The sequence below is a fragment of the Acomys minous genome (genome assembly GCF_964271855.1).
Source record: "Acomys minous genome assembly, chromosome: 1".
Lineage (NCBI taxonomy): Eukaryota > Metazoa > Chordata > Mammalia > Rodentia > Muridae > Acomys > Acomys minous.
Genome location: NC_140483.1, coordinates 120,727,014 through 120,743,682, shown reverse-complemented (window position 1 = coordinate 120,743,682; position 16,669 = coordinate 120,727,014). Strand labels below are relative to the sequence as shown.

The 16,669-nt window shown below is 47.0% G+C and overlaps 1 long non-coding RNA gene across 1 annotated transcript; it reads left to right on the top strand.

Moving 5' to 3' along the window:
• Positions 1 to 59: 59 nt before the first annotated feature.
• On the top strand, positions 60 to 13,558 carry LOC311607432. Its single transcript, XR_014782596.1, has 3 exons — positions 60 to 262; positions 7,313 to 7,438; positions 13,406 to 13,558. It is a non-coding gene; the product is annotated as an uncharacterized lncRNA (long non-coding RNA).
• The last annotated feature ends 3,111 nt before the right edge of the window (positions 13,559 to 16,669 follow it).

Below are 16,669 nucleotides of genomic sequence, written 5' to 3'. Positions count from 1 at the left end.
TGGCGACGCGGTCCCGCCCAGGCCTGGGGGGGGGGGGGGGACTCTTGTCTTCTCAGCGACGCGGGAGCGGGAGCCCGAGGGCCCGCCCCTGCGGGAGGAGCGAGGAGCCGGCCAATGGCAAGAGAGGACGGCGGCACAACGTGGAGCGGCCGCGGAATGTAAACACGCCGGAGCGCGCGGCCCGCCACGTGCGGAGCGGGCGCCTTCCGCGGGGCGAAGGGCGGCCGCGCACAGGAAGGCGCCTAAGCCCCGGGAGGATGAGGTACGTGTGTGTCAACCCTGCCCTTGCGCCCCGCCGAGCGGCCACTGCGCTCCTGCCTGCGGCTCCCTCACCCAGGCCCCCGCGCGGGAAAAGTCCTGCGCTGCGCGCCCTGCCCTGCAGGCCACTCTCCCGTTCTGGGCGCTAACCACCTCTCGGGGCTGAAGCGGGCGCCCTCCCCATCCGCACGAGTGGCGGGGGGTCTCTGGGGACCCGGCCGCAGGGCAGGACGGTCGGGACCACGTGCGCGCCCGCCCCGCCCCGCCGCCAGCGCGCCCTGCGGAGCCCGCGCGAACCGCCTGCGCGGGAGAGCCGCCCGCCTGCGAGCGCCGCCGGGACGTGGCGGGGCCGCGCCTGTATCCGGGCACTGAAGCTCCGGGCTGCGGGCTACCTCTCAAAGCCCCGCACATCCTCAGGCCCGGTGTGCGGGTGACAATCCGCACACTGTCCCCGTGGCGGGACGCCTCTCCGGGAACAAAGATCCACACCCGGACGGGCGTTGCTCGGTGCTCGTCCCGAGTGGGACGGTGCGAGGGCGCCGAGGCCGCCAGCGGCGCGGGCCGCCCCTTCCCGAGATGCACCTGGGGGCAGCCGGCCGCGGTGGCCCCTTTGTGCCGCGCTGCTCCTGAACGCCCCAGAGCCTGGGCAAGACCTCCGCTTTCCTCCCGCAGAGCAGCACTCTTTTCACACACTTTTCTTAGGGTGATCTCTTAGGCCGGCAAAAGCTTTCCTTCCCAGACTATGCTGCAGGAGACAGGATCAGAGGAGGGGAGGCCCAACACCTCGTCTAGGCCTGAGAAAGTTCCATCAACCATGCTTACTGTGTGATTCTAGAGAGGGCGGGCCTCCCTTTACAGCTGTCATCTTGTACAGCTTCTAGACCTAACCGGTTTGGGCAAGAATGCAGAGGGGTGTGTGTGTGTGTGTGTGTGTGTGAATACCTTTCAATAAATGTTTGCCAAATGAGTAGAAGCAAAACTGATGGCCTACAGCCTCAGTTCCCTATGGGAGTTCGAGACCAACTTAGATTGTGAGACGCTGTCCTAAAAGTCCCATCTTGGTGGCCTTTCAAGATACCCTGAAAACAAGGGATGCCCTTAACATGGGGTTGGTCTTGGAGTGCCATGCTGAGCAGCATAAGTTAGTGTCAATTAGTAGAAAGGTACTATGGGCGTAGCCTTAACTGATGAGAGCCTGGAAAGCAAAATTAGAATGGTTCTCCTGCCTACATACCCAAAGGAATTGAATCAGCAAAGGTACCACGCTGGGCAGTGATGGCCCAGCACTCAGGAGGCAGAGAGAGGCTAGTGGCTCTCTGTAAATTCAAGGCCAACTTCAGCTGTAGAGTTAAGGGCAGCCAAGGCTACACAGTGAAACCCTGTTTCAAACAAACAAATAAAAACAGTGGTACCTATAAACGTTTATTGTGGCACCGGTATTCACAATACCTAAGTCCAGAAAGACAAGTATGACATGTTTTCTCCTTAGAAACCTAGATTAAAATTAAAGATGGAAGCGGGTCGTGCTGGCACACACCTTTAATCCTATCGCTTGAGGAGGCAGAGGCAGGTGGATCGCTGAGTTCGAGGCCAGCCTGGTCTACAAAGCGAGTCCAGGACAGCCAGGGCTATACAGAGAAACCCTGTCTCACAAGCAAACAAAAAGATGGAGGAACAGTTGGGTGGTAGAGCACTTGCCTGCCGTGAGCTTGATGCTCTTAACACTTGGTGGGGGTGGCATGAGACAGATGTGGGACTGATTTATAAGGAGAAACAGCAAGAGTAGATAATGGGGTAAACATGACCAAAGTTAGTTAGTTTGTTTTTTGAGACAGGGTTTCTCTGTGTGTATCCCTGGCTGTCCTTGAGCTCTCAGAGATCAGCCTGCCTCTGCCTTCCAAGTGCTGGGATTAAAGGCCTGCACCACCACCCTCACCTATGCTCAAAATTTTATTCAGGCATAAAGTGTGATAATGAAACCTTTGTGTATGGCTAATACTAGCTATAAAAGATTAAAATTGATAATGTATAGGGACTATATATCAACCAGTCTCATAGTTGATAATCAACAGACACAAGCTATTCTGAAACTTACACACCCCTCCTCCTTACCAGAAGTTAAGAAACAGTTTTAGCCTTCTGTGGTAGTACATACAGGCCTTCAATCCTAGCAATCAAAAGGCAGAGGTAGTGATGGCTGCGAGTAAGGTCAGTCTGGTCTGCACAGCAAGATGTCCGCAAAGAACTTGTTGGGTATTTCCTTAAGCATCACTTTAAGTATGTAATCGTGCATATTTTAAAGCTCATTTTTAGTGTCTTTCTTCATCTTAGTCATTCCAGTTTTACATTTACCTGTTTGAAAATGTATAAAATTCTGGCCGATGTGGTGACCCACACCTTAATCCCAGCACTTGGGAGACAGAGCAGGTGGATCTCTCAGTTTGAGTCCAGCCTGATCTACATACTGGGTTCCAGGTCAGCCAGGGCTATGTAGAAAGACACTGTCTCAAAAACAAACAAACAAAGTATAAAATTTCCTTTTTTGGAGGGGTGTTTTGTTTTGATTTTGTTTTTCAAGATGGTTTCTCTGTGTAGCCTTGGCTGTCCTAGACTCACTTTGTAGACCAGGCTGGCCACAAACTTGCAGCCATCCGCCTGCCTCTGCCTCTGGAGTGCTGGGATTAAAGGCGTGGGCCACCACACCCGGCTAAAATTTCTTTCTACATTTAGAAAATTTGGCATTTTCTGCATGCAGAACCTATTGTGCATGACCTAAAATTGTGTTCTTGTGGCTAATAAACTGTTAACCTCTCTAGCAGTTCTTGAAGTGATTATTTTGATTGTTTCCATATTCATTTTCAGGAAAGGAAAAAAAAAAACCCTACAGAGGTTCTTTGAGGCACAAGTCTGTTTTCCAAAAAGCCAGGGTTGTTTGTTTGTTTGTTTTTAACCTGTTCTGCTTACCCACAAGCTGAGGCAGAGTTATTGTTAGAGCCCAAGGCTAATCTGGGCAGGGTATAAAACTCTGTTTAAACTGAAGTTAGACCCAGCAGGCATACTTCTTTGCCACGCCCTCTTTTTGTAGCCCTCTGAGATGCCTGATTTTTTTACTCAATAGCTCTTTCCTCTAAACAAGACAATAGGTTTGGTTACCAGTTTCAGGACTAAGCCCAGAGCCTCCTGCATAAGGGCTGCATCTCTTAGCTGTTTCCTGGCCACAGTTTTCAGGTTTATTTTTTGTGATTCTCAGTAGGTTTCCTATGCTTGTCTTGAGTTTACAACTCCTGCCGTAGCTTCTGAGGAAGCTGGGATAGTACAGGCCTGCACTACCAGGCCCAGCTGTGGTCGTCTTTTCATGGTCAACTCAGAGGTTTAGAGACATACGTAGTAGGACCTTGGTAAATGTTAATGTGATAGATGGGCAGGAAAATTACCGCAGTAAGTAACTAGGCCTTGTTGCTAAGGTTTTGAGACAAGGTTTCACTGTGTAGCCCTAACTGATGTGAACTTGTTATGTAGCTCAGAATGGTTTTAAACTCACAGAGATCCATCTGCCTCTGCCTCCTGAGTGCTGGGCACTTACAGGTAGAGTAGAGCTCTCATGTGTCCCTGCCCTCATCACACACGTGCCCTGTATGTCATACTCTAACTCCTTGGCATGATATGTTTGTCACTAGTGAGTCAATGCTGAGGTCTTATTATTAATTAAGTATACTTTAGCTGGGCATGGCGGTGCACGTCTTTAATCCCAGCACTCCGGAGGCAGAGGCAGGTGAATCTCTGTGAGTTCCAGGACAGCCTGGTTAGCAGAGAGTTCCAGGACAGCCAGGGCTATTACACAGAGGAAAACCCTCTTTAACCTTTAATCCTACTACTAGGAGGCTGTGGCAGGCTGATGGCTATGAGTTCGAGGCCAGCCTGGTCTACAAAGTCAGTCCAGCACAGCCAAGGCTAATACAGAGAAACCCTGTCTCAAAAAACAAAACAAAACAAAACAAAAAAAAACCACCACCACCAAAAAAAAAAAAAAATATATATATATATATATATATACACACACACACACACACACACTGTATTCAGATTTTCTAAGTTTCTACCTAATGCCTGTTTGGTTTCGTTTTTTGTTTTGTTTTTCTGAGACCAGGGTTTCTCTGTGTGGCCTTGGCTGTTATGGACTCACTTTATAGAACAGGCTGGCTATGAACTTACAGTGATCCACCTGCCTCTGCTCTGAGTGCTGGAATTAAAGGTATGCACCATGCACCACCACGCCCGCCTCTTTTTCTGTTTCCAACCTTGCCTTGTTTTTCATGACTGACAGTTTTAAAGAAAGCTGATAAAGCTGGGCACACCTTTAATCCCAGCACTCCGGAGGCAGGTGAATCTCTGTGAGTTCCAGGACAGCCTGATCAGCAAGCAGAGAGTTCCAGGACAGCCAGGGCTATTACACAGAGGAAAACCAATTAAACAAAAAAGAAAGAAAGCTGATAAATGTTTTGTAGGCTGCCCTTCTTTAGGAATTTGATGGGGTTGTTTATTTATTTATTTGGATTTACTTAATGTGTAGAGTACTTTGCCTGCATGTATGTATGTGTACCATGTGCTTGCCTGGTGCCCACAGAGGTCGGAAGGCACCGATCACGTCCCCTGCAGGCAAGAAGAGGGCATCAGATCTCTGTCTAGATGGGTCCGAGCCACCATGTGGTTGCTGGGAATTGAGCTCAGGACCTCTGGAAAAAACAGACAGTGTTCCTTTTTTTGGGGGGGGGGGCGAGTTCGAGACAGGGTTTCTCTTGTAGTCTTGTAGTACTGGCTGTCATGGACTCAGTTTGTAGACCAGGCTGGCCTCGAACTCACAGAGATCCGTCTTCATCTGCCTCCAAAGTGCTGGGATTAAAGGCGTGTTCCACCACCCTGACAAACAGTGCTTTTAACCTCTGAGCCATCTCTCCAGCCCTCAGCAGGTATTCTTAACTGCTAAGCCAACTTCCTAGCCCTGCTTTGTTTTTCTAGTCATGGTTGGGTTATGTAAGATGCATTTTTTGTCTTTCTTTTTAAAAAAAATATATTTATTTATTTATTATTTATTTATTTATATGAGTACAATGTCTTCATGTACACCAGAAGAGGGCATCGGGTCATAATACAGATGGTTGTGAGCCACCATGTGGGTGCTGGGAATTGAACTCAGGACCTCTGAAGGAGCAGCCAGTGCTCTTAACTACTGAGCCATCTCTCCAGTCCCTTAAGATGCATTTTTATTTCATTGAATTAAGGTGTCTACTGCCATAGTTTATCACAGTTGGTGCTGACTTTGATCACTTGTCTGAGTCAGTCTTTGCTGTTGTAAAGTTAGTCTTTTTCCCCATTCCTATCTGTGCTCTTTGGAAGAAGTCAGTATGTGCATCTCATCTTTAAGGATCGAGGAAATAATCTCTCTTCTCCTTTAAATTGAAGTATCACATTAGTAGTTTCCTGTATTGAAGATTTGTTCCTGTATTGAAGGTTAATTTACACATAATACAGCACTTAATCTTGTTGCTCAAATTGTATAAAGCTTTGATCTTTATTTTTTAATTAATTTATTTATTATTTATATAGTATTCTGTCCTCATATGTGTCTACATGCCAGAAGAGGGCACCAGATCTCATTAAAGATTTATTTATTATGTATACGATGTTCTTCCTGCACTCTAGAAGAGGGCACCAGATCTCATTACAGATGCTTGGGAGCCACCATGTGGTTGCTGAGAATTGAACTCAGGATCTTTGGAAGATCAGCCAATTTCTCTTACCCTCTGAGCCATCTCTCTAGCCATGATCTTTATATTTTTAATGCTTTTTAAATCTTGAAACTAAGAAAAAATGAATTTTGTATATTTATAATTAGTATGTCTCACATAATAAGGAACCCTGAGGTGTGCTTCAACGGACCTAGGATCCGTGTCTGGACTTACCTCAGCACTGCCTGGAGTTGAAGGGAATGCTTGCCCATCTAATAAAGCCTGCTAAGCCACGGTGACCACATATGCTCATAATCCAGACAGGAGGGGGAAGCGGGAGGATTAGAAAGTCAAGGAAACTTTTAACAGACAAGGCCTGTAGCACCTTTGCAAGCCATCTGGCCATGCACTCTTGTTCACACGTGTGCCCTCACTAAGGTGCCCATCCAGCCATGCACTCTTGTTCGCACGTGTGCCCTCACTAAGGTGCCCATCCAGCCATGCACTCTTGTTCACACGTGTGCCCTCACTAAGGTGACCGTCCAGCCATGCACTCTTGTTCGCACGTGTGCCCTCACTAAGGTGCCCATCCAGCCATGCACTCTTGTTCACACGTGTGCCCTCACTAAGGTGACCGTCCAGCCATGCACTCTTGTTCGCACGTGTGCCCTCACTAAGGTGACCGTCCAGCCATGCACTCTTGTTCGCACGTGTGCCCTCACTAAGGTGCCCATCCAGCCATGCACTCTTGTTCACACGTGTGCCCTCACTAAGGTGCCCATCCAGCCATGCACTCTTGTTCACACATGTGCCCTCACTAAGGTGCCCATCCAGCCATGCACTCTTGTTCACACGTGTGCCCTCACTAAGGTGACCGTCCAGCCATGCACTCTTGTTCGCACGTGTGCCCTCACTAAGGTGCCCATCCAGCCATGCACTCTTGTTCACACGTGTGCCCTCACTAAGGTGCCCATCCAGCCATGCACTCTTGTTCACACGTGTGCCCTCACTAAGGTGCCCATCCAGCCATGCACTCTTGTTCACACATGTGCCCTCACTAAGGTGCCCATCCAGCCATGCACTCTTGTTCACACGTGTGCCCTCACTAAGGTGCCCATCCAGCCATGCACTCTTGTTCACACATGTGCCCTCACTAAGGTGCCCATCCAGCCATGCACTCTTGTTCACACGTGTGCCCTCACTAAGGTGCCCATCCAGCCATGCACTCTTGTTCGCACGTGTGCCCTCACTAAGGTGTTTGACCTTTCATTCTTCCACTGCACCCTCTCTTATCCCCTGCCATTTATCTATTCACATTCCTCTTCCAGAAAGCTGTTTGCCTGCCTACACTGAGGTATTTGGGACTTGGAAGCTGTGCTTACCTCTGCCAGTGCCCTTACTGGCCTGCTCAGAGCGGCACTGGTCTGGAGTCTGCCAACCCCAGCCTGCATGAGGTAAAAGCTGGCAGCAGAGGAGTGTGCACCATCCTGGGAACCAAGGTCTGTGGGAAACTTTGAGCAGGTCCCTTGATAGGCTCAGCAGTGTCTTGCCCTCTGGAAGGAGAGATGCTCCTGACATCTCGGATGACAAAAGCCTGGCCTTTTAGTAGGTATGCCCCTGCCTCTGTGGACTTGCCCTAGGAGTTAAGGTAGAAAGTCACCCCAGCTCTTGGGCGATGGAAGCAGGACTATCAGAAGGTTAAAGTCATCCTTGCCTACAAGTTCCTGCCTAAAAGCAAAACAAAACAAAGGAAAAGAAAAACAAGGCAGGCCTAGTGAGGCAAGAGCTAGAACTCAGTGCAGGGACATTGGGTGTGCTTATCAGCCTTGCTGATGCTCCATGGGGAGAACAGGCTTGCAGAGTGCGAAACTGTAATTCCAGAAGATGCAGGGAGAAGCCCAGTAGGGGACAGGGCGCCAGCCATTATCAGCACTTAGCAATAAGTTATCTCAGGGCCAGTGAGACACCTGCTGGAAGTCTGACCTGAGTTCACAGGTTGTTCTCTGACACAGAGGCAAGTGTATGCACACACAACTTTTAAAGTCAAAATTATTTCTGCCCACAGAGTTTACATTCTATGAGGAAAGGCACATAATAAGTGGGTATCTTGCTAAGCAGTAAGGGGAAAAAATTAAGTAAGATGCTATCTTAGAGAGGAGTGGCCTGGGAAGAAAACAGACATTTTGTTCTTGAATTCATTACTGCAACAGATGCTAGTATGTATATTTTGACTCCTTGGAGTGTTCCTGTCAGGAAAGAGCAATGACAAACCTGTGCACAGTAGTGGTGACTATAAGTGAAGGCTTCTGATGTGATGTTTGAGCAGAGAATTATGAAGTCGGACCAAGTCATACAAATAAGGAGGAATGTTCCAGGTAGGGAAATGACCGGCCCAAAGGACCTCAGCATAGTTACACGAGGAGAGCAGTGTGATTGGTGGAAGTGGGCAGGTGAGATACATGTAGGAGACTGATAAGGGTCTGCACTCTTTGACACCCAGCCCCAAGCAGGAATAGAACACAAGTGGGTCTAGTTGGGAGACCAGTCCAGTGAGATGCGGGTCGCTGGGAAAGGGTGAGGTGCCCAATCCACAACATATGTCAGAGGCAGAGCTGAATGGTGTACTAATAGAAGCTGTTGGCCACAGAGAGACCCCAGAGTCAGAGGCTAGCCAGAAGTGAGTAGCTTGTTCCTTGCTGTCAACATGATGAAATGTTTTGGACAACTTAAATGTTGAAAAGTTTCACTTGGATTTTATCACAGAAAGTTTGAAGTGTTCAGCAAAGTTGAAAGAATTTTATAATAATGAGGACTGGAGAGATGGCTCAGCGGATAAGAGCACTGTTTGCTCTTCCAGAGGTCCTGAGTTCAATTCCCACTGTGGCTCAAAAATATCAATACTGAAATCTGATGCCCTCTTCTGGCCTGCAGGCGCACATGCAGATAGAGTGCTCATACATAAAATGAATAAATCTTTTTTTAAAAAAAAGCTTATGCTGAATGCCCATGTACCCACAACCAGAAGCTACCATTGCCATGTCCCTGTGTTTACTTTACCATCAATATTCCCATCCATTCTGTCTTATTTTGAGGAGAGTTTCATTCTTTCTTCCTTGATTTTTTTTTTTTTTTTTTTGTGGGGGCTTGAGTTTTGGTTTTTCAAGACAGGGTTTCTCTGTGTAGCCTCAACTGTCCTGGACCACCACGCCCAACTAGATTGGGCATTTTTTTTCTTATTAATTTATTCATATTACATTTCAATTGTTATTCCCTCCCTTGTATCCTCCCATTCCTCCCTCCCTTCCACTTTCCCCCTACTCCCCTCCCCTATGACTGTGACTGAGGGGGACCTCCTCTCTCTGTATATGATCATAGGGTATCAAGTCTTCTTGGTGGCCTGCTATCCTTCCTGTGGGTGCCACTAGGCCTCCCCATCCAGGGGACATTCTTAAACTGAGCATGTCGACACATGCCTTTCATCCCAGCTCTGGGAAGTGGAAGCAGGAGGATTCTGAGTTTGAGGCCAGTGTGTTCTACAGAGCTGAGTACCACAATATCCAGGGCTATACAAAGAAACACCTTGAATAAACAGACAGGCAGAAGATCAGGCATGGTGATGCACCCCTATAGTCCCAGCTCTAAGGTAAAGCAGGAGTACCAGTCCAAGGTCCTGGACCCTTGTCTACATTGTGAGTTTGAGTACAGCCTGCACTACATGTGACCCTGTCTCAAAAAGGTTTACATCCTTTCTGATGTTTCAGGCTGAAGGTACAGCATAATGGGTGGTACATTTAGCATGTGTAACAACCGCCAGCACTGAGAAAGTTACACTTTGTGTAAAGGTCTTTTTATTTTTAGAAACCTCCCCCAAGATGGGTGTGGTGGCACACACCTGTAATAGCAGCACTTAAGGAGGCAGAGGCAGATGGATTGCTGTGAGTTCGAGGCCAGCCTGGTCTACAAAGTGAGTCCTGGACAACCAAGGCTACACAGAGAAACCCTGTCTAAAAAAAAAAAAAAAAAAAAGCCCAATTTTAAGTTTTTGTGTAGGCGAGTTTAAGTTTGTGCATGGCTGCTTTGGCAAGAGATCACCTCCAAAAACCTTGTAGGTCTGAGTGATCTGGCTGGAAGATAGACACACCTTTAATTCTAGGACACAGAGGCAAGCAGACCTCTTGAGTTCAAGGCCAACCTGGTATAGAGCAGGTTTCAAGTACAGAAAAGCTTAGGCCTAGGTGTGGTGGTATAGGCCTTTAATCTCCTCCCTCAGGAGACAGAGGTGTGCCGATTTCAAGTTCTGATCAGTGTGGTTGAATCAGTGTGTTGAGAGCAGTGCAGTGGAGTTGAGTTGGTGGGGATTCGGTTCACGGAATTCAGAGGCAGTTTACAGGGAGAGTTTTACAGAGACAGGTGAAGACAGAGTGAGCCAGAGAATGAGAAGTAGCAAGAATATTAGAACAGACTGTTAGGGTTTTAGGCCAAGCAGAGCACTTCTCTTAGAATCTGAGAGAAGCCAGATTGAATCAGTCAGCTTGAATAGGAGTTTGAGCCAGAACAGCTGAGTTGAACAAGCCAGCCAAAGCTCAGAAAAAAACAAGAAAGGGTGAGTTTATTCAGCCGTAATTCTCAGAGACTGAAAATATTCTAGGCCTAGAAGTTAGGTGTGTGTGTGTGTGTGTGTACGTGTGTGTGTGTGTGTGTGTGTGTGTGTGTGTACACACGTGTGTAATAGAGGCAGTTAGCATTGGGTGTCTTTCATGGGATAAGGGGAGTACTTTCTTCCCACCTCTTCCTCCTGGCCCACCATCCCCAGAAAGGCCAGATGCATCAGCCTACCTGTCACTCAGTAGTGCCACTTTGGCAACAGTGATATTTTGGGGACTAGAGCTAGCTGAGAAGCCTACTGTATCTCTGAGGTCACTGTTGTGGGATGTTTACCTGAAGGAATAGCTTGACAAAGCAGAGAGGCTGTCAGTGTGTAACACACACCGTTCTGCTGCGTATTCCCATACACCATACTGTATTCCTTTGTCATGTGCAACTGAAAGAACCCTGAGATGAACCCCACTTGTCCTTACACAGGCCGGCTGCCCTGACTGTCCTACCTCATTCATACTTTGAGGGCATCGTGACTGCTTTTTTATCTGCCTGTATCTCCCACTGAAAGCACTTTATTGCATTTATCTGGTACCTAGCATTGCATCTGGCTAGCACTGGTCAGGGAGTGAAAATTCAGTTGAAAGCCAGGAATAGTGATGAAAGAAGTGTGCTGCAAGTTCTAGGCCAGCCTGGTCGGCATAGCATGTTTCAAGCCAGCCAGGCTTACATAGCAAGGCCCTCTCTTAAACTAAACAAAAACCAAAAAACAGGGTCAGGCATGGTGGTGCCTGCCTTTAGTTCCTGTGCTTTGGAAGCAGGGGCAGGCCTCTGAGTTTGAGGCCAACCTGTTCTATATAGTGAATTCCCTGCCTGCCAGGCAGACCACAGGAGAGATAACTAAACTAAACACAACAACAACAACAGCAACAAAAAAAGCAGTTTTAAAAAATTGAACTGGAAAAAAAATTTTTTTTAATTGAACTGAAGGCATATTTCCACTTTGCAGGTTCTTCCAAACCCTTGCTAAAGCCTTCCTCTATCGTGAGCGTGCTTTGCAGTGTCTAGTACAGAGCAACCCTGTCTACCCTAGTCACCCTAGTTACACATGGCTCAAGTATTGTGATGTTTCTTAATAAAGTGAACATTTTTGAGAAGCTATAATCTGTTTTCTATTTTGCGATGTTTGCCCGTTGCATCACTTAGTTGTGTCTGTAAAGGGGAAACAAGATACACCCAAGACCCCAGAGTAGTGAGGCTGAAGGAGATGGAGCACTGTAAGCCTCCTCCTGGGCTGCTCTAGTTTTCTCTCCACACAAGTAGTTTGGTGGAGCATTAACTCATGGGCTCAGCTGCTGCCTGGTGTTCTTGGCCCTCAAGAGGTAGATTCGTGTGTATCTGTTCCCTTGAATCCTAGATGACAGAATAAAATGCAACAGGCCTTTGCCCTTCAGGTCCTGTGTTCTTTTTTAATTTTTTTTAAAAAATTTTCTGAGACAGAGTTTCCCTGTGTACCTCATGCTGTCCTGGACTCGCTCTTTAGACCAAGCTGGCCTCAAACTCATAGAGATCCACCTGCCTCTGAGTGCTGACAGATAATAGTAACGGAGCTGAGAAGAAAGGAAAAAAGAATAGGGCATCTGCCAAAACAGCTGTCACATGTCCTAGCTTCTGGCCTTGAGAGATGGCTCAGTGGTAAGAGCATTAGTTGTTCTTCCAGAGGACCTGAGTTCGAATCCCAGCAACCACATGGCAGCTCACAACTGTCCGTAACTCCAGATCCAGGGGATCTTACTCCCTCACACACATATACAAGCAGGCAGAACATGAATGTACATTTTTTAAAAAAAATTTTTTTAAAGGTCCCAGCTTCCACCATCTCATTTGTTCCTGTTTCAGAAAACCCAAAGAAACCTTTCTAGCTTCCAGTCACCAGCAAGGATACAACAGCCAGCAGCCAGGGAGCAGAGGGGACAGTCTGGACTGAGCCACAAGTATTTAAAACACTGTCCTTTTGCTCTGTGTATTTTTATGCTAATTACTGTTTGCTGCCTCTGCCTCACCTGTACCTTGCCTAAGAGCCTAACCTGTTTGACCAATAAAAAGGCCATCACACCTGGGCAGGGCAAATGGGATAGGCGTGGCTAAGGTTCCAGGGCTTGGTGGGGAGGAGAGGAAGAAGGAGGCTGCGCTATGGGGTAGGTGGAGGAGAAGCACGAGGCCGGCGTGGGTGTGGATGGAGACTTGGTCCAGATGCTGATATTTAGCAAGTACATGGGATTATGGATGGGAGGTAGCTTGATAGAAATAATTAGAAGCAGATGGCATGAGATTGGGACAGGGATTCCATACACGCCCCACTGTGGGAAGTAGTTTACGGGGTTAATATCGGCCCTGCCCCAGATTAAGACTACTTTAAAATATAACAGGTGTCTGGGTCTTGATTGCTAGTGGGTTAGAAAATACTACCGTAATAATAATTACAGGCCTAATAATGAGCATTATTAGGCCATACTGTTAAAATAACTGCAACACTGTCTGAAACACAAACTGTGTTCACTGTGAATTGTCCTTCATCATGGCAACAGTTCTGGCTTGCTTTGGCCTTGTAAAGATCCCTAATTACATCATGACTATCTGTGGTGGTATGAATAGGTACGGCACCCATAGACTCATGTATTTGGATGCTAGGCTCATAGGGGGCGGCACTGTTAGGAGGTGTGGCCTTGTTGGAGGAGGTGTGTCGCTGTGGGGATGGAGCTTCCAGGTCTCCTATGCTCAAGCTCTGCCCAGACTGACACACAGTCTCCTTACGCTGCCTGCAGATCCAGATGTAGAACTCTTGGCTCCTCCAGCACCAGGTCTGCCTGCACGCTGCCATGCTTCCCGCCGTGATGATAATGGACTACACCTCTGAACTGTAAGCCAGTGCCAGTTAAATGTGGTGTCTCTTCGCAGCAATAAAACCCTAACTAAGACACCATCCAAAAGTATTTGCACCACGCTTTGTTGTCTTTCAGAGGTTGTTTGTTTGTTTGTTTGTTTGTTTGTTTTTGCTTAAAAAGTAAGGGGGTGTGTGCGCGCCCGTGTGTTCTTTCAAGAATACAGTGACCTGGGTACCACTAGATAAAAGCACAATGGCTGCCTATATAGTTTAAAATATGCTTAGCCCAATGTGTGCTCATTTTCCTAATGATTATTCGTGGGAATTGAACCTAGGCCTCCAGTATGGTAGGTAAGTACTCTACCACTGAGCTGTTCCCCAGCTGTCTTTGTGGCCAGGAGGAAGATTCATACATTTAAATAGAACAGCTAGTCTGTCCATACAATAAAATCAAATTAGTGGTTCATAGGCAGCTATCACTTCTAAGAAACAGCAGTACATTTAAAGTGAAGGGGTGGGGTCTGTTTCTTTGTATGCACACTCATAACTTACTTCTAGTTGATGGAATAATGTATTCTAATGAGTAAACTGTTAGGTACAAGGATGATGCTAAGGATGTAGGAGAGAGCTGGACATGGTGGCACAGCACTCAGGAAGCAGAGGCAGGTGGAGATGTAAGTTTAAGCCCAGTCTGGTCTACAGAGTGAGTTCCAGAACAGCCGAAGCTGTCTTAAACAACAACAGAAAGTATGTGGGGGGAAAATGTATGAGATAATCTGTTGTCCGAGAAGCTGATATCTTCCCTCTAGGAGCTTCTAGTCCAGCCCTATTTTACCTTTTATTTTGAGACAGGGTCTCACTTAAGTTGCCCAGCTGGCCTTAAACTCACTGTGTAACCCAGGCAGATGTTAAGTTTGGAATCCTGCCTTAGACTCTAAGGTAGCTGGAATTTCAGGCCTGTGTCATCAGACCTGACTACTGTCTGAGGAGAGGTTTACAAGCTGTAATCTGAAATTTTGGAAACTGGATGAGTTTTGAAATTACATATTTTTAAAATGTCCTGAAAGCACATAAGTGATGTATATTTATGCCATATTTCTTGATAGCCCAGCAGGGCCTGAAGTCCCCAACAGCCAAATATACAACATTTCTTTATTTAAAAAAAAAAATACATGTATGTCTTGGGAGGGACGTGCATGTAGGTGCTAGGGATCAGAGCTCAGATCCTTGTGCTTGCATGCTAAGCGCTTTAGCAACTGAACCATTTCTCCAGCCCCTCCTGTTTGTTTTTGGTTTTGTCTGTTTTTCTTTCTTTTTTTAATGCTGGTGTTTTGCCTGCCCTGTGCACCACATACATGCAGTGCCTTCTGAGGCCAGAAGAGGGCATCCGACCCTTTGGAATTGGACTTACAGGCGGAGTGGCTGTACAGGTGTGCATGGATCTTGCCACAGATGCTGAGGTGTGACCGGAACCCGGGTTCTCTGGGAAACAGGCCAGTGCTCTCAGTGGCTGAGCCCGCGCTGCAGCCCGCCACCCCTGTCTTTGACTCTATTTAGTACTTCATGGTTACACAAGGACAAAACAGCAACAGAACATCAGCACAGGGAGAGGCACAAAGAATGTTGTGACAGCTGAGTTTTAGGTCAGTTAAGGATTTAAAAATAAATTTTAGCAGTAAATTTGTTGCCAAACTTCGCAGGGGTAGGAGGGGGTGATGGTGGTAGTAGGAATCTTAGTTTTAAGGGCTTCTTACACTTGAATATTGCAAATAAAGAATTATGGACTGACTTTTTTCCCCTTGAGACAGGGTTTCTCTGTATAGCCTTGGCTGCCCTGGAACTCACGCTGTACACCAGGCTGGCCTCGAACTCAGAGATCCGCCTGCCTTTGTCTCCTGAGTGCTGGGATTAAAGGCCTGTGCCACCACTGCCATGCTCTGAATTTAAGGTTTTTATTTTTACTGGTATGTATATAAGAGATTGTGGGGGCACCTGTGCCATAGCACACTTGTGGAGGGCTATGTTTAGGGGTCTGTTCACTTGTTCACCATGGGATCCAGAGACTGAATCCAGATAGTCAGGTTTTCATGGTAAACAAGCGCTCTTTTGGGGATTGGTTGGTTGGTTGATTTTTGGTTTTTTGAGACAGGGTTTCTCTGTGTAGCCTTGGCTGTCCTGGACTTGCTTTATAGACCAGGCTGGCCTTGGACTCAGAGAGGTCCACCTGCCTCTGCCTCCCCGAGTGCTAGGATTACTGACATGTGCCACTGGCTTATGGCAAGCACTTTTACACACACACACACACACACACACACACACACACACACACACACACGGAGTGGGGAGCACCCAACTTAAATCTACAAGAAATGGTCCAATCTTGTTACTCTTACTCTTTTTTGGCAGTGCTGCAGACCACACTCTGGGCCTCCTGCATAATAGGAAAGGACCCTGACTCATGACTAAGCTGTATCTCTAGTCCATAAGGCAAACAGTTTAGTCAAAGCATAAAAAGTCTTGCTTTGTAATAAATGCTATGCCATAAGATTTAATGTTTTATCAATCTAGTTCTATGACAAGGTGTACAAGGACAGTTCACATTGTTCTAAGAATTAGAATCTGAACTTCTGATCGTGCCTACACCTACCCAGTGCTGGGTGGGATTACAGGCACATACCATCATACTTAATTTTATCCAGTGCGCCCAGTCTGTGTGTGTGTTAGGCAAGCATTCTACCAAATGAGTTACATCCTAACTCCTGTTAGGTTTTTTTCTTAAGTGCAAGGATGTTAGTGGACGATGCTTTAGGCCAGTGGTCCCTTAGGCATTTCTGTACAATTCTAGGGCTGTAAGCTGATATTCTCCATGACGTTTGTTTAATATTTTCAGATCAGTAAGGCTTTCTTTTGAGCTAGATGTGGTGTACACCTGTAAACTCCAGCACTAGGAGTCAGGCAGGAAGAGAGCCACAAGTTTGAAGCTAGGCTGGGTTATATATTGAGATCCTGTCCAACTGTCCCTGTCTGTAAAACAACAAAAATCTTTCTTCTGAAAGTTATTTCTTTTTGTTTTTGAGGGTTTTGTTTGCTTGTTTTGTTGTTCTTTCTGGTTTTTCAATGTAGCCTTGTCTGACCTGGACTCGCTTTGTAGACCAGGTTGGCCTCAAACTCAGAGATCCACCTGCCTCTGCCTCCCCGAGTGCTG